The following is a 24,813-nucleotide window of genomic DNA, read 5'->3' as shown; positions in this document are numbered from 1 at the left end:
CAGGTGGATTACAGTATTGAGTGAATGCCCGTAGGATAGAATGGGAGAAAAATGTAACTTGTTTTGCAGAGAAAACCATCAGACATATGATGTAGATCTTTGGAACACATACTCCCCTGTTACAGACACAGGATCTAAGTGTCAGATTAGGTGGAATTATGGCTGTGAATTATGATAGTTGAATGACAGTGTTGAGGGAATGCCCATAGGAAATAATGGGAGAAAAAACAAACCTGTTTTTCAGAGAAATAGATAGATTTTTGTCATGTATACTCCCCTAGAACAGTTATAGGTTCTAAAACTCGGGTTATGTGAGATTATAGCGGTTTTCTAGGGAATGACAGGTGAATGACAGAATAGACTGAATGCCCATAGGATATAATGGGAGAAAAATCAAACAGTTTTTTCTGCAATAAAACCATCTGACATATCATATAGATCTTTGTCATTTTGAACACTGGTGACACTTGTATTATGTTGGCAGTTTTAAGGTGCTTTGTAAAAGGCATGCTGCATGATACCATTGGCGACAGAGGCAGCATAAAACCATGCAATCAGAGGGAGAAAATGTTCCTGGGCATGCATCCTCTGGACATGTGGACCATCTGCTACTCTCGTTTTGGAGAAGAGATGACAGATATGTAACCAATGGTCTTTCAAAGACAGCGACATTCATGTTCATTTTCAGAAGTGCTTTGTGCTTCTTACTATATGAACCACTGCTCCATTTTTTCCTGTTCTGCGTTTTCCATTTGCACTCTTTGTGTTGTGCTATGTTAACAGTAGGGCTGAAACAACTAATCGATAAAATCGATAATAATCGATAATGAAAATCATCAGAGATTTTCATTATCGATTAGTCAAATCGATTTTTATCGATTATAAAAAGAGGTTTTAGTCAGAGCAAATGCTCTGAAAAACTCCTCTCCTTATATAATCCGACCTCAAACAGAGATCGGATTATAACACTAGAATCCAGATCCCCCGCAACGCTGTCGGACGGTGGGTGTCCATGCGATACGCACAGACAACTTCCGCCTCTCCCCTCCACTTCCATACACCCCTCTGACTCCTCCCTCTCCCATACACCGCTCTGCCTCTCTCCCGACTCCCTGGTGTTTTGTGAACCTCCGTTGCTGACAGGCACTTTCACTGCAGCTTCATAGAAGCCTCAGCATAAGTGAAGGGCAGTAACAGAGGCTGTCTGTGCACATCGTGCAGACCCCCACCGGCTGACAGAGAATCGAGGTCTCCTGCAGAGAATCATCCTCTCTGTCAGCTGGTGAGGGTCTGCGCGATGCCACTCTGCCTCTTTACCCGGCTCCCTGGTGTCTTGTGAACCTCCGTTGCTGACAGGAGGCAGAGTGGAGTATGGGAGGGGGGAGGAGGCAGAGTGGAGTATGGGAGGGGGAAGGAGGCAGAGTGGAGTATGGGATGGGGGAGGAGGCAGAGTGGAGTATGGGAGGGAGAGGAGGCAGAGTGGAGTATGGGAGGGGGAGGAGGCAGAGTGGAGTATAGGAGGGGGGAGGAGGCAGAGGGGAGTATGGGAGGGGGAAGGAGGCAGAGTGGAGTATGGGATGGGGGAGGAGGCAGAGTGGAGTATGGGAGGGGGAAGGAGGCAGAGTGGAGTATGGGATGGGGAGGAGGCAGAGTGGAGTATGGGAGGGGGGGAGGCAGAGTAGTGTATAGGAGGGGAGGAGCCAGAGTGCTGTATGGGAGGGGGAGGAGTCAGAGTGGTGTATGGGATGGGGAGGGGCCAGAGTGGTGTATGGGAGGGGGAGGAGCCAGCATGGTGTATGGGAGGGGGAGGAGGCAGAGTTGAGTACGGGAAGGGGGAGGAGGCAGAGTGGAGTATGGGAGGGGGAGGAGGCAGAGTGGTGTATGGGAGAGGGGAGGAGGCAGAGTGGTGTATGGGTGAGTTATAGTGGTGTATGGGGGTATAATGAATTTCAGGGTAGCAGAGTGGTGTATGGGGGTGTAATGAATTTCAGGGAGGCAGAATGGCATATCTGGGGGAGTTAGAGTGGTGTATAGTGTATAGTGGGAGGTAGAGTGGTGTATGGGGGGTATAATGAATTTCAGAGTGACATATCTGGGGGAGGCAGAGTGGTGAATCAGGGAGTATAATGAATTTCAGCGTGGTGCAGGGCATTTATGGGGAGCGGAGTGGCATATCAGGGTGCACAGTGGCATATAGGGAGGTATAAGGCATAAATGGGGGCGAGTGGCATATTGGAAGTTATAAGGCATATAGGGGGTATAAGGCATATTGATATTAGGCATATCAGGGGGGCATAAGACATCTGGGGGTAAAAGGTATATCAGGGGGCTCAGTTGCATATCACTGGCATATAAGGAGTATAAGGCATATCAGGGGGCACAGTGGAATCTCTGGTATATAAGAGGTATAAGGCATATATGGGGGCAGAGTGGCAAGCTGGGGGTCAGATGTGCATAACTGGGGCAGTTTGGTAAATAAAAGAAAATATAAACAAGGCTTTTTTTCTCAGTTTTTATTAAGTATGAAAAATAGTTAACATATGAATTAATATTTACTAATAACTTTGTATTAAAACCTAGTTTGAGAAACACTGTGTTTGGGTTCTTGTAGCTTTTATTATTATATCAGTAAAATAAGAAGGTGAATAGAGAGAGACCATTACAATAAAGAGATGAAAGTGTAAATTGTACGTTTTTTATTACATTATTTTAAATTAAAAAAAATTGCATTTTTTATCCGATTAATCGAAAAAATAATCGGCCAACTAATCGATTATTAAAATAATCGTTAGTTGCAGCCCTAGTTAACAGCAATCCATTTCCGGACATGGTGACTCACAAAGTCATGGTATGGCTTCCCAAAAATAATACAGTGAGCATTTAGAATAGTAAAGACGCCACAGTCAAAACTGTTATTTTGTTGAATTGAGTCCTTGCACAAGTATCCATATTGAATGCGAGTTGCCACAGCTCTGACCATTTTTCCAGTTTACCTAAATCATTTGCCATTTGGCTTCTTCCTCCAGGAACATCAACCCTGTTGCAAATGTTTGTGTCGTCAGCAAATAGACATACCTTTTCATCAAGACCATCTGCATTATCACTAATAAAGATATTAAGAGATTCAAGTGTCACTATAGGAATATAATTATGTTATAACTTATAATAACCCAAAATCCAAACAAATCAGAAAAAAACCATTTCTAGAAGCATGCTTCTGATCTTTTCAGAAAGAAATCTTTCACTTTTTGTATGCAATGCATTCTCCAATCTCTTAGGGCATCTGGTACAAGGGTGTATACACCGATCAGCCATAACATTATGACCACTGACAGGTGAAGTGAATCACACTGATAATCTTGTTATCATGGCACATGTCAGTGGGTGGGATATAGTAGGTAGGAAGTGAACATTTCGTTCTCAAAGTTGATGTGATAGAAGCAGGAAAAATGGGCAAGCGTAGGGATCTGAGCGACTTTGACAAGGGCAAAATTGTGATGGCTAGTCAGAGCATCCCCAAAACTGCATTTCGAGCAGGGTGTTCCCGGTCTGCAGTGGTCAGTACCTATCAAAAGTGGTCCATGGAAGGAAAGTGGTCAACTGGCAGCAGGGTCATGAGCAGCCAAGGCTCATTGATGCATGTGGGCGTGAAGGCTGGCCCATGTGGTGAAATCCAACAGATGAGCTACTGTAGCTCAAATGGATGAAAAAGTTAATGCTGGTTCTGATAGGTGTCAGAACACAGAACACACAGTGCATGTGCGTTGCTTACTAGGAGACAGGACTTAAAGGATGTGCTGCTAACATCTTGATGCCAGATACCACAGCACACCTTCAGAGGTCTAGTGGAACCCATGCCTTGACGGGTCAAGGTTGTTTTGGTAACAAAAGAGGGACCTACACAATATTAGGCAGGTGGTCATAATGGTATGGCTGACTGGTGTATATAGTTTTAAAATTTTGAGGTGATTTTTTTAGAGTGTAGGGAAGGAATGCAATGGGATCCATGTCTTCCAGATGCTATCTTTATAAACTTTAGCTCTCCATTCCAGCACTGGGTGGTATATTTGGGGTTCATAATTTGGTTGATTTTATAACCCCCCATCCAACTGTTTACAGGTAAGAGAAACAGGGAGAGCTTTTAGGCAACTCATATGACCCCCCTCATTTGCTAATGCTGATACACTGAATATTCATAGTAGAAGGGACATTTATCTTTAAACCTAAAGTGCAAAATGTGCACTCCCAAACACATTAATAAACACACTCTCACATGTGTGTCTACATATATCTATAGACTAGCTCCGTTACACTTGCAGGAAGCCAAAACTATACCTTGTTGGTGTACCAGCTAGGGAATAAATATGCTAAATTTGCTAAGCTCAACGTATGATGATCCCTGAATGTGTTTAGAAATCATTGATCTGATTGTTGGTGTAGGAATCAGAGAGAACATCATCACCACCCGAGCTGGAATATAGAAAAAAATAGGCTGTTATCACATATAGACTATAAAGAGCAGTATTATCAACGTATGATTTGTAGTAGCTGGGTACTTAAGAAATAAACAGCACACATTCATTAATAAGAAAATACTTAAAGCTAAAGCAGTTATTTTTAAAAGGGTCCCATAGTAAAAAAATCTCCTTGAGCGTAAAATACAGTGCTATGTACAGCACATATGCAGACCTGGAGGCTGCCATTGTTGTTGGTCATGTAATATTTTGGGTGACTTTCGCTACTCAAACACCACACTAAGATGAGGAAAGCCTCTTTGTGAAGAAGTGCACCAGGAGGCCAGGTTCATAGAGAAGTGGATGAAGAAAAAACACAGGGAGAAGTGGCAAGAGAAGAGGCAAGACATAGAGCTGCGAGAAAAGAGACAGGGATAGAGAAGCAGTCAGTGGAAAAGGTAGGGAGACGTTGAGTATGAGAGTGTGAATGAATGTGTGAATTATAGCGTGAGAGCGTGAGTATGATAGAGTAGGAAAAAGTGAATTTATTAATCATGATGGGTGTGGGTTTAGTTTTGGTGGTGCTGGGGGGCAGCATTTCATACTCGGACCCAGGCAACACAATGTCTTGAGCCAACCCTGTTACTGCCTTAAAACATGATACTATGCAAAAACTAGAACTGTTTTGAAACAAGCAAACTGCAATATTTTTCAAAAGTTACATATATTAAATAAAAATATAATGGGAACCAGGAAGAAATATCCTTCATGTAGTCCAAATGTCTGAAGGTAGAAAAATGGAGCAGAATTTGGTTATACTAAGGAGGTAAGCCAAGAAAACCCTATGACAGATATTATGAACAATGTTCTACAAAATATTCTGCTAGTGTTAGAAAAGAGTGCAGGCTTTCCAAAGAAGCATCACATGTAATGTGTTACTTACCAATGTAATACATGTAAGTCCAGCGCACAAAGCCCATTATAAGTATCCCAGAGCTGAATGACAGCATTCCAATAATTATCAGGCTCATATCACTCAAACACTTGGAAAGAACAAAAACGCCCAAAAAGCTAGCGATATAAGTCATGTAGGTTGCAGCGTAACCATAACCAACTTCAACTGGACCCCAGCTTAAGGGCTTTTTTAGTACAACTACATTAATCACATCTTCTGTTGCAGTAAGAGCCACGTTAAATACGATTGCACTGGTAAACATGGTAATAAGCATCCATTTTGATGGTGACATGTTGCTTTGATTGTCAGGTACACGGACATCAGTGGACTTCTCAGTCAACAAACTGCCTTGTCCTGAGTTCATTTGATCATTTTGACTTTTTTTGATGATTTTGTCCTCATTGTTTGTTTCTTCGGCTTCAGTTTTTTCAGGTGGTCTTAAAACAAAAATGCTGTAAAGGACACACAATGCATAACAGGCAGTGCTGCAGTAAGCAAGGATGGCACCTTGATGATTTGTAAAGTATACATTGATAAATATGTGACCGGATATCAAACTGCCAACAAAGCCTGCCAATCCATACACCAGTTCAATGATGATGAGTCTAAGAGATGTTCTGCTCTCCGAGGAACACTGTGAGGCCCAGGCCATAACTCCAGCTCAATAGGATGTGAACCACCCAGTTAAACCATTTAAAGCAGCAGAACCAAACATCACCTCTATAGGCCAGTCCAAAAGAATGACAAGTAATAGAAAAGCCCTTGATACTAGGTATCCACCCAGCGGTATACATATTGGGATCTTGCTACTAATTTTGTCACCTATTTTTGCCAGAATATAGGAAGACAGAATTGGGGTTAAACCCATAATCACATTGTATGTTATGTAAAAATTAGAGATGCCTTTTTGTAATGCATCCTCCTCAGAAATGTTGGAAGCCGCAATAGTTCTATTATAATGATTTCTGACCACCATTAGCAATCCAGTGTCATAGAATGATGCAGTAACCTGGACTCCAGCAACCACCGGCTCAATCCAGGTCTTCATTATTAGGGTTATTGCTATATTAGTCAATAAAAATATCAATGGAAGTATGGATGAGACAATTTGTTATTATTATTGGTTATCCAATATCCAAATGTCAGTGTCGTGTAGGTTTCGACTCTCCATTGAAGGAGATGCTTTGTTTAGAATTTCTCAGGAAAGCTGGAGCTTTTGTCTCAACATTAGCTCTTAAAATGCCTGTAAACAAATGCCCAAACAGGTTACATACAAACTATTAGTTTAAAACCAAAGTGCATAAATATAAATAAATTCAATAACTTGCTCAAATTATCATAAACATCAACAGATTGTTAGGTATTGTGCTTCCTTAAAGGAAATTGATTGTGAATAACATTCCTATCTTAATTTGTTTTTTTTATTTTGACAGAAAACAGAAAAATATATAAACAAAATAAAGCATTTAAGTCAATAGTGTTTGCCTCTGTGATTTTGGGCCCTTCAGCCATGGTCATCCAAAGGATTTTTTCCAGGAGGAAAAATATCCTCCCTACTTTTCCTTTCTCCCACCTCAAATACCTCCTTACCTCATTTACATTGTCTACTTTTGTTCGCTCAGGAGAGGGGTTTCTTGGTGTATGGAAAATCATTAATGTGAAGAACCATGTCTGATCTTCACTGTTATTATTATTATATTTATGTGTACCCGGTTTGAATGTGGCTGCAGCACCAGCCTTCAAAGAGACGATTCTATAATCTGGCTGGGGCTCTTAATCAGCCAGCACAGCCCTGTCTGCCCAGACGGCACCCGCACTACAGGGGGGATAACACAGGTGGGGGAACCCATTGTATCCCTTAATCCCCTCACCTGAGACATCCCCTGTATACCGATGGGATTTGTGAGGGGATGTGGCTGATAGGATTTGTGATGGGATGTGGCTGATAGGATTTGTGATGGGATGTGGCTGATAGGATTGGGGGTTGGGTTCGGTGCACAGTGAATGGAGATTGTATATAAATTCTGTGTGTTTGTAATAAAGAGAGTTCTGTTTTAACCTCAAAGCATGAAGTCCTGTCTCATGATTGAGGGAAGTGCTGGTCTGTGACTGCCTTCTTCGGACAGCCACAGCGTGTCCGCTTACTGGGAGAAGGAAGGAGCCGACGGGCGGATGTGTCCAGTCTGGGGCACAGGACGATCCGTCACAATTAATATGAAAAATCATACGACCGTGGTAGTAGTAGCTAACAGACCAACATGATATTGTACAATAGTAAACAATATCTGGGGAGGTAAATATTAGACACAACTAACCCAGTCTACAATTCCAATTGTGTTCAGCCAGCAATGGCTGACTATACATCATGGGAGCTGAAGTTAGTGTGTAATGTAGGCCACCACAACCCCAGTCTCTAACTACAATTCTCATGAGGTCTAGGCAGCAATATGGCTGCTGAATATTTTTGCAGATGTAGTCAACAAAAGTTAGTGTTTGTACTGAATACTTATGGTAGCCCCCCAAAGCCCGATCTACAGTTACCAGCTACTATTCCTACTATTATTGGTTCTACATCATGGGAGTTAATGTGTAGCATGTGTATTACAAAAATAGGGGAGTAAAGTGCCTCTTATTGATGCTCAATTCGCCAAACTCAGGACAAGTTCAATCCCCTTAAGCACAACCCAAATTACTTAACTGGAAGAAACCCAGAAGAAATGGACGACACCATTGCCACTCAACAGACTGCACTACAGAATCAACAAACGTTAATACAATCTATTAATGATTAAATAAATGATCTTGTAAACAGATCAAGACACAACGATTTAAGATAATACGACAATGTATGAAAATACAACTACGTATAAAACACCCATGTAAGAGATGAAGGGTGCCTTTAAAATGGGACATTACATTTTATGCATAATGTTTTTGGGAAGATTTGGGTTTCTGTAAGGTGAGATGTCTGGTTTTACAATAAAAATAATGTAAGGTCATTTGCACTACAAAGGGTTTGGAACAAAGGTTCAAACAGAGGTGGGATACCCCCAGGGGGTCAAACAGCTGAAGCAGATGTATTATAACATAGCTGTGTGTATTTTGACATAGACTGTCTATCTCCTCCATAATTGGGTCATACAGGAAATCTCTGGAAAGAGGGGTTGGGTGAACCACTTTCTGGGAGGTACAAGAAATTCTGGGATGACTAGTGAGGGGCTGCAATAGTCAGAAGAGTCTGAGAGAAAGAAGAGTCTAAGAAAAGAGAGCGCAGTGAACAGAAGTGTTCTGGAGACTCAGAACGAAGCTGCACAAGATGGCGTTCGGGAGAAACCTGTGAGTTTCCCAAGAATGTGCTTGAGTATCCCTTTTGTTTTGTATCAATATCAAATGTTTTGTGTATGTTGTATGTTGTATGTAACAGTGACCTAATTCAATATAAATATCCATTTTTCTATATGCTTGTATTTGTGATTTATTTGTCACACATTCCCTAAAAGAATAACCCTGTAAGAAGGTCATCATTTCTTACATAATGGCAAGCCAGGTAGGAGGGATTTATCCATCAGCAGATACATCTGAACACGCATCAGTGAAACTCAGATATATATTCATATCTATAAAAAGGCTTATGTGATTCTCTAACTACAATAGCTAAACATATCCAGGCCCTTACGAAAAATTACTGCAGTTTTTCTGAAGTAATACTGCAGTTTTTTGGACATGAAAAAATTGCAATACTGCACTTTTACTGCAGTATTACTGCACATTTACTGCAGTTTTACTGCATTTGTACTTCACTGTACTGCAGTTTTACTGCACATTTACCGCACTTTTTTTTTTATATTGCAAATCTGCAGTTGTGCTTCAATGTACTGCAGCTTTATTGCATTTGTACTTCCATACAAAAATAACTGCAGTAAAACTGCAGTACAGTGAAGTACAAATGCAGTAAAACTGCAGTAAATGTGCAGTAACAGTGCAGTATTGCAGTTTTTCATGTCCATTAAACTGCAGTATTACTTCAGAAAAACTGCAGTAATTTTTTCGTAAGGGGGAGAATGCGTCTATGAATACATTTATAAAACCTACACTGACAGACAAACTCTCTGGCTTATTAATTAACACAATCCTTGTTCCTGACATTAATACACATTGATACAATTCTTTTTTACAGATATCATGCTCATATCTACCTGTCTTGAGATCTCCGAGTGGGTGATGTTTCTTTTCTCCTGTATGGTGATTACTGTTCTTATTATCTAAGCTGGCTGCCCCTTGACATGGGAAAAGATCCCCATTGGGTTTAATGGGGAGACATTTGATTGGTTGGTGTTGTTGCGTAATCTTTATACCCTTTGACGTTTCTTTCCTGTGGCTAAACAAAGCTTGATATCGCCCCCCTGTATTTGCTCGATTATAAGATGACCCCCCAAAATCTGTATATTAATTAATGAAAAAAAGAAAAAGCCTGAATATAAGACCACCCTATAGGAAAAAAGTTTTACCAGTAAATGTTAATTCATGTAAACGATGTGAACAATTGTTTGTTAATAAAAGCTATGATTGAGAAAAATATGTTGTTTTTGTTTTTATTTCCTTTTTTTCAACCTGCCCTCCCAGTTATGCACATCTGCCCCCAGGCTTGCCACTCTGCCCCAGAAATGCCTTATGCCCTCTAAATGCCACTGTGCCCCATGATACGCCTTTTAACCCTCTATATGCCACTGTGCCCCATGATATGCCTTTTGACCCCCCCTATGTGCCACTCTGCCTCCAGAATTGCCTTATACCCCTATACGCCACTCTGGCATTTAGGGGGTTAAAAGGCATATTATGGGGCAGAGTGGCATATAGGGAGGTATAGGGCATTTCAGGAGGCAGAGTGGCGCATAGAGGGTTTAAAGGCATTTCTGGAGGCAGAGTGGCATTAAGGGGGTTAAAAGGCATTTCACAGAGCAGTCTGCCTCCAGAAATGCCTTATGCCCCCCCCCCATTTAACACTCCCTCCCTCTCCCTCCTCCAAACTTACCGGTGCTTCTGAGTCCCCGGTGCTTAGTCCGGGCAGCATGTAGAGCTCTACGCGCTTGAGCGGATGTTGTCTACGTGAATCACGTAGAGCTCTACGCGCTGCCCGGACTAAGCACCGGGGACTCAGAAGCATCGGTAAATTGGGGGGGGTAACACAGGAGGATCCAGGTCCCCTGCATCTGAGTTCCCGGTGCTTCGTCCGGGGAGCGTGTAGAGCTCTACGCGATTGTATTATTAAACATGGAGGATGTTAAATAAAGTTAAAACAAAACAAAGCAAAAAAAACCCTGATGTTTTAATTTAAGTCCCAGGCAGGCGCCCCTGTTGCCATGGCGCCCTGTGCGGCCGCACAGGTCGCACACCCCTTAGGCCAGCCCTGTTGGGAGGGACACATAACCTACCTCCTCATCCTTGTACTGAGCGTAATCTTGGAGTACCAGGACATGACTTCACATAATAATGTCTCCAGAGGTCACACAGGTTGGCCAAAGGGGTATTAGGGAGGTCTGTGCCTGCTGTGATGTCAAATACACAGGAAAGCCTAGATCTAGATTTTACTTTGCAGTCTTATTTAGTGAGTGCTGATGTTGGTGTGATAAGGCTGTCAAGCGAGCATTGAGATTGTTCTTAATGTGTTTTTACTCAGCTCAACAGTTGAAAGGGTGATAGTAGGGTATTACGTCAAAGTTGATACTTTATTGGACCAAGATACAAAACGATCTAAAGTTACAAAGGTTTTCAGAAAGTCACGGGTCTCTCCTTCAGATGGAACATTTTCTGTGAATATCACTTGTCTAAATGGTTCTTTGTCCTTCGCACAGGCGTTGGGGTGGCTGTGACTCCTCTTACAAAGAGTACGCAGAAGAAACAGGAGTCTCAAGTGTCAACATGAATCGGAACACACATGGCAACATCTCCACAACTGACTTCAAAGGCCCGGTGCATGTAACTTATGTTACAGAGAAGGAGAAACCACGCTCGGAGATTCCCATCAGTAAGGTGAAGCTATCCAGAGATGCTCTTCTCTATATTTCTCTGATAACCTGTATGAACCTTCCCGATGACAGTGATTCAGAAGAAACTCTTTAAAGATGACAATGCATCAACATGATTCTAAGAATCATTCCTAGAGTCCTGACTTGGTATGGCCACTTTCACGTTCCCATGAAACCACCAAACTGTTTAAACATAATGAATTATATCATTAATTAGAGAGAGAAAAAACAATTGAAAAAAGTGAAATAAGTGCATTGATATTTAATAAATGAATAAGAAAGAGTTGAATTAAGAGTTCACACTAGAAAACTTGTTCAAGGCTCCACAATATAATAATATCTCCATTTGTCGGGCTTTTGTATTGGACCCACTTGCCAGATAAAATTGAAGATCTGTAACCAATGTGATGAAAACCAGGAATACATCGCTCATAACGGGTTTCAGATTGAATTAATTAATTTTTATTTATGTATATTTTGAAGAAGCCAGGTGTTGTATCTTTAAAACAATATCAACATGTTGTCAGTTCCATTGTACAGTTGTGTCTATGTTAAGTATCCATCGTGTATTTAAAATATTTGAAATAAAATTAAAAGTGTAGCAAAGTCTTGGTATTGTTCTTACTGAGCTCCACAAGCAAAATGGACACTTAACTGCATACGTTGTATGATTTCTATTGAAAGGTGTATGTTTGGACATCAGAGGTCTCTCCTACAGAAGAAATGGCGACGAAAAGACCTCTGAGGTCTAGAAAGCTTATGTGCTTATAGCATGGACCAGGTTAAAAAAGTATAAAGATCAGTGGGTGCAGGGTTATGTAGCAAGAAGGAAAAATAGGAAACTAGAAATGTATGTACCTTTGGTATCCAGGTAGATAATTCCGATACCAGCCTGGAGTTAATTTTGAATTTTTTTATATATATATATGACACCCCAGCCTAAAAAGCTTCCATCTTCCAATTGGTGTACCCAAAACAAAAGTGCTCTGTGAAGACATGTAGAGTATGTTCTCTCCTCCATACACAATGAAAGTTTGGTGCTGGTACATGTCAGAGGTAAGGGTGATGCACAGTTCCCAAAACCACAGTGCATTATCAATAACAATAAAACGTGGTGGGGTATACCTTTCTGATCAATGTCAACAGCCCTACCTAGTGTTAGGCAAAACCACAACATGGTATACAAAAGTTGTGATCTACCTGACCCAAGTTTCCGTGTTTAATACATAGGTACTTTAAGATAAATTTGGAACTGGAAAGAATTACACTTTTCTACAGTTCCAGCTAAAGATTTTGAGAAACATCCTCTGATCCAAAGACAAAAATGGCATTTTCTTTGTACAATCCCCCCACCAAACGCACAAAAAGTCTGCTATAAAAAAGGTATTAGGACAGACTCCTTAGGTACCACTGCCCTTCCTGTCCCTCTCTACCAGGTCTCTGTATCATACAAAAATAGGGAATTGGAAATGTTTTCAATAATATATATATATATATCGTTCTGCTTTTGCTTTAACAGTAGGATTGCAATGACATCCTGGAGTGTTTTGATTCTGTTTTAGTTATGTTTATTTTTTATTAATACTGCTGTATTTTTGTAATACTGTATTTTCTGACACGATCACAGTATGTTGATCTCCTCTCCGTATCTGGTCTTGTTCACTGTTCATTCCAGAGTCTTTCGGACCCTGGTATGCTTACCGATTTGTTTTAGCGGACCGTTGTTTTACTGTGCAAACGCGGGAGGTGTCTCTCATTCCTCTAATGTACACACTATAACTTGTCTTTACGCATACCTTGAATAAATGGAGATTTGAATTGAGATAAAAAAACAAAAAACCGTAGGATTGCTGCAACTTAATAAAACAAGATGAAAATGTAGGGTATTTTGATGGCACATGACCTACATAAAAACTCTACGCAGCTATCAAAAAGTTTGTTCCAGGCAAGTTAAAAACAAAATAATGTAAAACAACCTATGCATGTAGGGTATTTCCATAATCTAAAAAACACATACTGGATTTCTCTGCCATAACTCATAACCTGTGCCAAAAAAATTCTAAAAAACACAGAAGCGTTGGTGAAAAAAAATTCAACAAAGTATTTCTATAGCTAATTTCGGCAGTGATTGGTGGCCAAATGTCTGCTTGGACTGTGTCCTGAAACCACTAGTGACATATCCTAGATTGGGTGGTGTTCATGGCTTCTTTGTTTAAAATTTCCAGTTACAAACCCAACATACTAAATGTAAAAAAAACCAGTTCCAAAACAGCAATATACACCTTATAAGCCCAATTAAAATGCTCGAAATGCATAAACAATCTGGACACCTGAATTGTTGTTGGGGGTATGTTCTGTCAATTTAACTGATTTAGTGAGGGTTTAGATATATATGAAAAATATGGGGTTTTAGTATTTTGTATAACATTACTCATTCTAAATGTTTAACTATGATGTGTGTGAAGATGTAAGTGACGTCTAAACATGAGACGCACGGATGCAAATTTGTAACCTTTTAAATTCATACATTGTCCTTTTTGTACACTTGTGCATTGGTGTTTTTTAATAAAGCATGAAATACCTGGCAAAGGGCCCTGAGGAAGCCAGCCCTTCAGCTCTTTAGCATACACACTGGTTGGGCCCGAACCATTGGTCTGGATAAACTCCATTCATTTTTGTTATCACATATGGTTACAGCTACTTTTAGTCAATAGTATAAAAAACACAACAGAAACTGATGGTCATTTAATTTGTTTATTATTAATTACAAAATTAATAGTCCAATTAATTAGGCCTGAAAGCAATGATCATGGTGACAACTACCTCGAGACTCACGAAGAGTCACCTTTCAGCACGCAGGAGAGGAAAAACCACCCTAAGGGTGGAAACCTCTGGGGAACCATGGCTTGAAAGATTGTCCTTCCCTCTGGACACTAAGAGGTTAACTGTGTATTTATACCTGTAGAAAAGAAAAGGCAAAACGTAATTGACAACACGGAAGCACAAAGCTTCTGTGGATGATTATGCCTCCACCGCAAGCTCTTTCCCTGTAATAGACTGCGTAACATCATCAGTTCAATATAAACGGACATCGCATTAAAAATAGACATCGCATTAAAAATAGACATCGCATTAAAAATAGACATCGCATTACACATGGAGATAGCATTAAACATGGATGTAGACCTACTCACAGACATAGCATTAAACATGGACATAGCATTAAACATGGACAGAGCATTACACATGGAGATAATGATACACATGGACATTGCATTACACAATGACATAGCATTAAACATGGACATAGCATTTGTCACGGAGCTGGCTAGTCCGACCGACTACCTCCGCTGTCTTGTGCTCCCTTAGCCTGGGACAACACACTTTCCCCGGTTCCCCAGTCACTAGCCGAGACTCAGTGTAGGGTAAAACCAAACGAAGACTGATTTATTTTGGACACACAGGGCTGGATATATCCATCAAAACACACATTTACATAAAATAAGCTATTGAGACACAAACTGCCCCCCTTAATCTGCCTCCCAGAGACAACAGGGGCAGTAACTAGATTAACAATACAATGGGGGGGGCTGATTTATACAACATTAAACTGAAACAATGGCAGTCACTCCCTGGTTGCAGATCCTGGCTGTATGCTGGAGATAATCCCCTCAGCCAGTGATGAGATGGTACTGCTGGGGGTAGCCACAAAAGTCTTTACAAACCCAGGGCCCATAGTCAATAGGGAGGAGGCTACCAGTTAGGCCTCTCCAGTGGTCCCAGTGATTGAGGGCTCCGTCACAATTCTCCCCCCTCCAAATTGGACTGACACAGGAGGAAACCCCAAACGGGTTGACTCCGTAGTCAGTCAGTTCATTTGGCCCATCAATGCCCTCCCAAAATTGTTGCTCCTGCTGCTGCTGGGGAGATGGGCCGGCTGCGCCATCTTCCGGGTACCGCTGGGGAGTGATGTCTCCTGCATCCCCTCCCTGGTGCTCCTGCTGCCGCAAAGGAGGGAGGTCAGGTTCCTCCTGTCCCGGAATTAGGTTCTGCCGCTGGGGAGATGGACCGGCTGTTCCACCTCCCTGCTTCTGCTGCTGAGGCGGGTCGGCCGCTGTATCTCCCTGAATTCCTGCAGCTTTGGTATGTGCTGGGCAGAGGCCAGCGATGCTCTGCCCTGTTGCCAGCGCTTCAGCTGGGGTTAGGGCATTTTCTGAATCCGCCACTCCGCTGTACTTCCGAAGTCCGGATCCTCCTGAAGACTATCCCATAATAATCCTGGGCCACCAAAGTCATAGCCCTCTGGAGAACATTCTTTCACAGTTCCCCAATATGCTTGCTCTGTATACCACTGCAGAGCCCTATAGTAATTTTCCAGCTCTACCTCCTGTTGGACCAGCTTGTCCAATTTGGATACCCATTGCTCCTGGGGTTGCTGTCCCAGGAATGACATGCGTAGTTCCCGCTGGTCTCTAATCTTTTGTTCGGAGCTTGGAAGACACTGACCCCGGCATATAACAGCCCTCTGCCATAGTGACTGTCGAACCAGATGCCTCAGATTCTGGTATTGTTCTGTAGGCAGAGTAGTGGTGTAGCAAGAGAGGATGACCCACAGCAGCCCCTGGAATTCTGATACCACATCCATGTCCTCGTCAAGGCGACCGAACTCTGCCGTCCTGTTGGTTAATCCCGGTAGAAAGTGAGTGTCCCTCAGACTAAGAAGCAATCCCACTGCTTGCCACCAATGTCACGGAGCTGGCTAGTCCGACCGACTACCTCCGCTGTCTTGTGCTCCCTTAGCCTGGGACAACACACTTCCCCCGGTTCCCCAGGCACTAGCCGAGACTCGGTGTAGGGTAAAACCAAACGAAGACTGATTTATTTTGGACACACAGGGCTGGATATATCCATCAAAACACCCATTTGACTGAAGGGCAGGGCAGGTTCATAAAGGCAGGGTAATCACAGGTAACAAGGCCCAGCTGGATGTATTGGCTAGGGCTCAACCCAGGTAACAAGGCACACCTGAGTTCTGAGTGCTCCAGAGGGCGGAGGGCAGCCACTAGTGGTAGCAGATTTAAACACCACAGGTATAAAAAAAAGCCATGGTTCAGGCAGCGAAAAAGTGGTTCCTGACAGTACCCCCTCCCCAAGGAGCGGTCACTGAATGCGAACAGTCTGAACAAAATCTGTACACCTTTAATAAACTGAGCAGAAGGGTGTACTTAACGTGATTTCTTCTTTTTCTTTTTCGGTAAAGCTTGTTCACAGATCTCCAGGTCTTCATTTCTGATTATATTGCCATTAGAGGTAATAACACAATCAAAGGAAAGGTTATCTGTGGTGCAATCATAGGTCAAATTAGGACTGGATGCTGAAGAAGTTGATGAGAAGGTATGATTCAATGCTTTCTCTTTCCATGTACCAGGGGTCACATAGCTGCCCTGTACCCAGGGCACTACTGGGGGCAGGGGGGTAGTACCAGAACTGCACTGGTTCAAAACAGGAGAAGCAGACTTGGTGTGGGAAGCACTGATGGAAGGTCCCTTCCTCCTCAGAGATGGAATAGGGTCATGTATCTTTGCTATCAGTCCAGAGGAGATATTAGGGGCTATGGTAGTCTCTGGTGTATCACACTTTGCTGAGGTAAGAGTGATAGGAGTTGCAATCATGGCTGAACAGAAAGCAATAGGAAGTTCATCCATATGGGAGCAACCCACACTGCCACAGACTGTAGAATCACAGAAGCTGCATTCCATCACAGAACAGTCATCAGGCTTCAGGCTTCAGCTGGACATCCACTGGAGTTTGAGAAGCATTAGGAATCACCAGGGGTGGTATATACTCCATGGGTTCACTGTCCTGGGGAATAAAGCTACTTCCCCTTTTAGGAGAGCTCTGTGCTTGTGACGTAGACTGTTCAATCAGTACAGAGGGTTTGGGAGGTTTCAGAGGACATTGGGTGATCCAGTGTCCCTTTTTGCCACAGTAAAAGCAAGCCTCATCATCATGCCTTTGTTGCAATTCGGTTGTGGTAAGGGGTTCACGTTTCCTAGAAGATTCCTTTTTCATACTGGTAACAGGCTTGTTGGATTTCTCAGGTGATGTAACAGATGTAGGTGAATGGTCTTCATGAGGACACAAAGGAGGGAGTCTGCTTGGAAGGACACAAAGCAGGGAGTCCGCTTGGAAGGACGCAAAGCAGGGAGTCCGCTTGGAAGGACGCAAAGCAGGGAGTCCGTTTGGAAGGACGCATAGCAGGGAGTCCGTTTGGAAGGACGCATAGCAGGGAGTCCGTTTGGAAGGACGCATAGCAGGGAGTCCGCTTGGAAGGACGCATAGCAGGGAGTCCGTTTGGAAGGACGCATAGCAGGGAGTCCGTTTGGAAGGACGCATAGCAGGGAGTCCGCTTGGAAGGACGCATAGCAGGGAGTCCGCTTGGAAGGACGCATAGCAGGGAGTCCGCTTGGAAGGACGCAAAGCAGGGAGTCCGCTTGGAAGGACGCATAGCAGGGAGTCCGTTTGGAAGGACGCATAGCAGGGAGTCCGCTTGGAAGGACGCAAAGCAGGGAGTCCGCTTGGAAGGACGCAAAGCAGGGAGTCCGCTTGGAAGGACGCAAAGCAGGGAGTCCGCTTGGTAGGACGCAAAGCAGGGAGTCCGCTTGGTAGGACGCAAAGCAGGGAGTCCGCTTGGTAGGACGCAAAGCAGGGAGTCCGCTTGGTAGGACGCAAAGCAGGGAGTCCGCTTGGAAGGACGCAAAGCAGGGAGTCCGCTTGGAAGGACGCAAAGCAGCGAGTCCGCTTGGAAGGACGCAAAGCAGCGAGTCCGCTTGATCAGGACGCAAAGCAGCGAGTCCGCTTGATCAGGACGCAAAGCAGCGAGTCCGCTTGATCAGGACGCAAAGCAGCGAGTCCGCTTGATCAGGACGCAAAGCAGCGAGTCCGCTTGATCAGGACGCAAAGCAGCGAGTCCGCTTGATCAGGACGCAAAGCAGCGAGTCCGCTTGATCAGGACGCAAAGCAGCGAGTCCGCTTGATCAGGACGCAATGCAGCGAGTCCGCTTGATCAGGACGCAAAGCAGCGAGTCCGCTTGATCAGGACGCAAAGCAGCGAGTCCGCTTGATCAGGACGCAAAGCAGCGAGTCCGCTTGATCAGGACGCAAAGCAGCGAGTCCGCTTGATCAGGACGCAAAGCAGGGAGTCCGCTTGATCAGGACGCAAAGCAGGGAGCCCGCTTGATCAGGACACAAAGCAGGGAGTCCGCTTGATCAGGACACAAAGCAGGGAGTCCGATTGATCAGGACACAAAGCAGGGAGTCCGATTGATCAGGACACAAAGCAGGGAGTCCGATTGATCAGGACACAAAGCAGGGAACCAGGAACAGTACAGGTGCCGAGCCACAGCAGGAAGATCCATAGACTTCAATACAAAGGCCCTGACTGAAGGGCAGGGCAGGTTCATAAAGGCAGGGTAATCACAGGTAACAAGGGCCAGCTGGATGTATTGGCTAGGGCTCAACCCAGGTAACAAGGCACACCTGAGTTCTGAGTGCTACAGAGGGCGGCCACTAGTGGTAGCAGATTTAAACACCACAGGTATAAAAAAAGCCATGGTTCAGGCAGCGAAAAAGTGGTTCCTGACAATAGCATTAAACATGGACATAGCATTGCACATAGAGATAACATTAAACATGGAGATAGCATTAAACACTGACACTGCCTTACACATGGATAAAGCATTAAACATGGACATATCATTTGTGACAGTCTAAACCCCAGGGAGATGCTTAGTGAGGCATTTGGGTAAATATGGGTCCCTGGGGTGGAGCAATTGGAGAGCAGGGTGGGCCAATGCTCCGTTTCCCCATGCTGTGGAAATTCCATGCCGAGTTTTCCAGGAGGCAAGAAATCTGCAGGATCCGGTCCGGGATTCCTATGGGGCCGGCATCAGGCACAGGTGCTGGACATTAAAAGCCCCTGGAGCTTGATACTCAGAGAGACTGTTGGGGGAAGAGGAAGTTCCCTGTGCTCCTAGGGCAAGGAGAGGCCCTGAAGAAGACAATCCCTGAGCCAAGTGAGGCAATACCTGCCTGGACGTTTTGTGTGTTGTCTGGGGGAGGTTTTCCAGAGCCTGGCGTAGCTGGGTCTGGCTGGGAGGTTGAGGTAGTGGGTGATTAGGCTGGTCAGTCTGGACCAGCATAGTTCAGTTAGAGAGGGCTCCAATTGGGAGCTAGGTTTTCTTTTGCAGGTTTCACAGATATGCAATACTTTTATCCAGCAAAAAGATACTTCACGTCCGGATCATCAATAAGTCGTCACAAACACATCAAGGCCATCCTCCATAAGCATATGTATTTCAGCCAGCAATACACAAGGGCACATACCATGCAACAGTCAAACAGTGGTTTTTGGGGTTTAAGCGGTTAAAATAAAGCGAATTTTTCTCTTTTTTTTTGGTTCCTGCTTTCTGCCCACAGACCATAGCAGTGCTTTGCCCGCATCCTCCACCATATCTGACAAACCCTATAGCATGAGGGCCATACATGTCACTTTTAGGGGTCCTAAGCACCTAAGTCCTCCAGGGCAATTAGAGCCAGGAACAGCAGCTCATTTTTTTTTTGTTTTTTTTTTTTTGGTTCCTGCTTTCTGCCCACAGACCATAGCAGTGCTTTGCCCGCATCCTCCACCATATGTGACAAACCCTATAGCATGAGGGCCATACATGTCACTTTTAGGGGTCCTAAGCACCTAAGTCCTTTAGGGCAATTAGAGCCAGGAACAGCAGCTCATTTTTTTTGTTTTTTTTTTCTTTTTTTTCCTCCTTATTTTAACCGCTTAAACCCCAAAAACCACTGTTTGACTGTTGCATGGTATGTGCCCTTGTGTATTGCTGGCTGAAATACATATGCTTATGGAGGATGGCCTTGATGTGTTTGTGATGACTTATTGATGATCCGGACGTGAAGTTTCTTTTTGCTGGATAAAAGTATTGCATATCTGTGAAACCTGCAAAAGAAAACCTAGCTCCCAATTGGAGCCCTCTCTAACTGAACTATGCTGGTGCAGACTGACCAGCCTAATCACCCACTACCTCAACCTCCCAGCCAGACCCAGCTACGCCAGGCTCTGGAAAACCTCCCCCAGACAACACACAAAACGTCCAGGCAGGTATTGCCTCACTTGGCTCAGGGATTGTCTTCTTCGGGGCCTCTCCTTGCCCTGGGAGCACAGGGAACTTCCTCTTCCAGGGGTTTTTAATGTCCAGCACCTGTGCCTGATGCCGGCCCCATTGGCATCCCGGACTGGATCCTGCAGATTTCTTGCGTCCTGGAAAACTCGGCATGGAATTTCCACAGCATGGGGAAACGGAGCATTGGCCCACCCTGCTCTCCAATTGCTCCACCCTAGGGACCCATATTTACGATCTGGATAGCACCTGTACCCAAATGCCACACTAAGCATCTCCCTGGGGTTTACACTGTCACACATTACACATAGAGATAACATTAAATATGGAGATAGCATTAAACACTGACACTGCCTTACACATGGATAAAGCATTAAACATGGACATATCATTTGTGACAGTGTAAACCCCAGGGAGATGCTTAGTGTGGCATTTGGGTAAATATGGGTCCCTGGGGTGGAGCAATTGGAGAGCAGGGTGGGCCAATGCTCCGTTTCCCCATGCTGTGGAAATTCCATGCCGAGTTTTCCAGGAGGCAAGAAATCTGCAGGATCCGGTCCGGGATTCCTATGGGGCCGGCATCAGGCACAGGTGCTGGACATTAAAAGCCCCTGGAGCTTGATACTCAGAGAGACTGTTGGGGGAAGAGGAAGTTCCCTGTGCTCCTAGGGCAAGGAGAGGCCCTGAAGAAGACAATCCCTGAGCCAAGTGAGGCAATACCTGCCTGGACGTTTTGTGTGTTGTCTGGGGGAGGTTTTCCAGAGCCTGGCGTAGCTGGGTCTGGCTGGGAGGTTGAGGTAGTGGGTGATTAGGCTGGTCAGTCTGGACCAGCATAGTTCAGTTAGAGAGGGCTCCAATTGGGAGCTAGGTTTTCTTTTGCAGGTTTCACAGATATGCAATACTTTTATCCAGCAAAAAGATACTTCACGTCCGGATCATCAATAAGTCGTCACAAACACATCAAGGCCATCCTCCATAAGCATATGTATTTCAGCCAGCAATACACAAGGGCACATACCATGCAACAGTCAAACAGTGGTTTTTGGGGTTTAAGCGGTTAAAATAAAGCAAATTTTTCTCTTTTTTTTTTTTGGTTCCTGCTTTCTGCCCACAGACCATAGCAGTGCTTTGCCCGCATCCTCCACCATATGTGACAAACCCTATAGCATGAGGGCCATACATGTCACTTTTAGGGGTCCTAAGCACCTAAGTCCTCCAGGGCAATTAGAGCCAGGAACAGCAGCTCATTTTTTTTTTTGTTTTTTTTTTTTTTGGTTCCTGCTTTCTGCCCACAGACCATAGCAGTGCTTTGCCCGCATCCTCCACCATATGTGACAAACCCTATAGCATGAGGGCCATACATATCACTTTTAGGGGTCCTAAGCACCTAAGTCCTTTAGGGCAATTAGAGCCAGGAACTGCAGCTCATTTTTTTTGTTTTTTTTTTTCTTTTTTTTCCTCCTTATTTTAACCGCTTAAACCCCAAAAACCACTGTTTGACTGTTGCATGGTATGTGCCCTTGTGTATTGCTGGCTGAAATACATATGCTTATGGAGGATGGCCTTGATGTGTTTGTGATGACTTATTGATGATCCGGACGTGAAGTTTCTTTTTGCTGGATAAAAGTATTGCATATCTGTGAAACCTGCAAAAGAAAACCTAGCTCCCAATTGGAGCCCTCTCTAACTGAACTATGCTGGTGCAGACTGACCAGCCTAATCACCCACTACCTCAACCTCCCAGCCAGACCCAGCTACGCCAGGCTCTGGAAAACCTCCCCCAGACAACACACAAAACGTCCAGGCAGGTATTGCCTCACTTGGCTCAGGGATTGTCTTCTTCGGGGCCTCTCCTTGCCCTGGGAGCACAGGGAACTTCCTCTTCCCCCAACAGTCTCTCTGAGTATCAAGCTCCAGGGGTTTTTAATGTCCAGCACCTGTGCCTGATGCCGGCCCCATTGGCATCCCGGACTGGATCCTGCAGATTTCTTGCGTCCTGGAAAACTCGGCATGGAATTTCCACAGCATGGGGAAACGGAGCATTGGCCCACCCTGCTCTCCAATTGCTCCACCCTAGGGACCCATATTTACGATCTGGATAGCACCTGTACCCAAATGCCACACTAAGCATCTCCCTGGGGTTTACACTGTCACACATTACACATAGAGATAACATTAAATATGGACATAGCATTAAACATGGACATAACACTACTCATTGAGATAGCATTAAACATGGAGATAACATGCAACACATCGGAAGGATTTCATTTTGGAATGTATCGATTTTATTTTGAAATAAAACTATTTCTTGTTTGAACACCAGTTTTACCGTCATCTATGTGGGACAGCCATGGGTGCCAGGTTCGTGCCGAGTTACGCCAACCTTTTCGTAGCCGAATGGGAAGCAGAACAGATATGGCACAACAATCCATTTGAAGCAGACCTGGTGCTGTGGAAGAGATATATCGATGATGTGTTAATTATATGGAGGGGAACACTGGATAAATTACATCAATTTATAGAATACATCAACCAGAACCAATACAACCTAAAATGTACTTTCAACATACTAAAGCAAAGTGTTGAATTCTTGGATGTGGAACTATTCACAGAAGGCAATGCTCCAGAAATTATAAAAATGCTACCGATGCCAATGGTTTCATTGATTACACAAGCTGTCATCACCCAGCATGGTTAGATAACATCCCCACGGGCAGATGATGAGAATAAGGACGAACTGTACACGGGACCAGGACTTTATTAAACACACCACAGATATTAAAAGTAAATTTAGCGAGAAACACTATCCAATAGAGTTATTAGCGAGAAGTCAACAGAAAGTGGAACAAATGGACAGATCTCATCTACTAAAAGGAAAGCCCGAACATAATATGAACAAGAAAGGTTTCAGTTTTTCATTCATTAAGGAATATAATACTAAGGCTCACCACATTAAAAAGATATTGCGGAAACACTGGCATGTCCTGAAGAGCGATGACATTTTAGGTCCCCTCTTACCGGAAAAACCTCAAATCATATACAAAAAAAACCAAATAATTTGAAAAACATTTTCCTCCCAACAAAGAAAACAGAAATTAATTTTAATACCTTTCTGGGCAAGAAACCCATTGTTTTTTGCCCATGCGGTAGGTGCAAGTTGTGCACCTACCTACCAAGGAAAACAAACAGTTTTATCAGTAATAGGACAGGGACTACATACGAAATTAAGAAATTCATCACCTGCACCACCAAATCTGTAATTTATTTATTACAATGTCCATGTGGTGCACAGTATGGGGGAAGAACAACCAGACCACTTAAAGGAAGAATTTAGGAACATCTTGGGAACATTATGAATTCAAGCATTAAACACGGTGTCCCGCGATACTGTAATTCATGTCCTGTTTTCTCAATTAATCAATTTTGAATCATGGGAATAGACATTGTACCCCCAAATTGGAGAGGAGGGAATAGTGCAGAAAACATTTCAAGAAAGGAAACTAAGTGGATCTTTAAATTAGGAACATATAAAAAAAGGAGGCTTGAACATAAACTTGGATATTCACGCTTTCACCTAAGGGATCCTAACCCCCATTTGAAATAAATAGACACAGACTACTTATTCATTCATGGGTTCTTCAATATTACTTTTTACTATACACAATTCCAATATTTCGTATTTTGTATTATTGTTTGGCACTTTTCCACCCTTATTGCTCTCTTTTCTGTGGATTCATATAGACATTTATGTATGAACAAAACCCATAGTATGTTTAGTTATAGTTCATATATCCACGTTTAATGCAATCACATCCTTAAACGTTTACATCCTATAGCGTTTATACTTAGCGTTCATGTTAATCCGTCTTCAAATGTCATTTCTTAACATCTGCACTGCACAGCACAGCAGGACACTGGGACCTGATACAACACCAAGAAAAGAGACATCCCTACGGAGAAGGAGACGCCGTTTCTATGGGGACGCGTATAAACAGAATGACGGCAGTACGCACATCCAGCCTCCAATACGTCCTCACGTATTGTGGAATGACGTAACAGCGCCACCTAGTGTACATGTGCGTACAACACGTCCTCATGTTCTGGGAAACAACGTTACACCGCCATCTAGCGTATATAGAAGAAAATACAACGAATTAACACACATAAAAAGAGTGGAAGAAGCGATC

At 43.6% G+C, this 24,813-nt stretch overlaps 1 long non-coding RNA gene and 1 pseudogene across 1 annotated transcript; both read right to left on the bottom strand.

The window, feature by feature from the left end:
• Positions 1 to 4,351: 4,351 nt before the first annotated feature.
• Positions 4,352 to 6,457, bottom strand: LOC128484104 (thymic stromal cotransporter homolog; annotated as a pseudogene).
• A 16,473-nt stretch (positions 6,458 to 22,930) lies between these two features.
• Positions 22,931 to 24,537, bottom strand: LOC128484622 (uncharacterized). The gene is made up of 3 exons (XR_008351180.1): positions 24,472 to 24,537; positions 23,575 to 23,653; positions 22,931 to 23,075 (listed from the first exon to the last, which is right to left on the bottom strand). It is a non-coding gene; the product is annotated as an uncharacterized LOC128484622 (long non-coding RNA).
• Positions 24,538 to 24,813: the final 276 nt, after the last annotated feature.

Source organism: Spea bombifrons, chromosome 3, assembly GCF_027358695.1.
Source record: "Spea bombifrons isolate aSpeBom1 chromosome 3, aSpeBom1.2.pri, whole genome shotgun sequence".
In the NCBI taxonomy this organism is placed as follows: Eukaryota; Metazoa; Chordata; class Amphibia; order Anura; family Pelobatidae; genus Spea; species Spea bombifrons.
The sequence above is the reverse complement of the archived record's forward strand: the minus strand, read 5'-3'. Positions and strand labels throughout refer to the sequence as shown.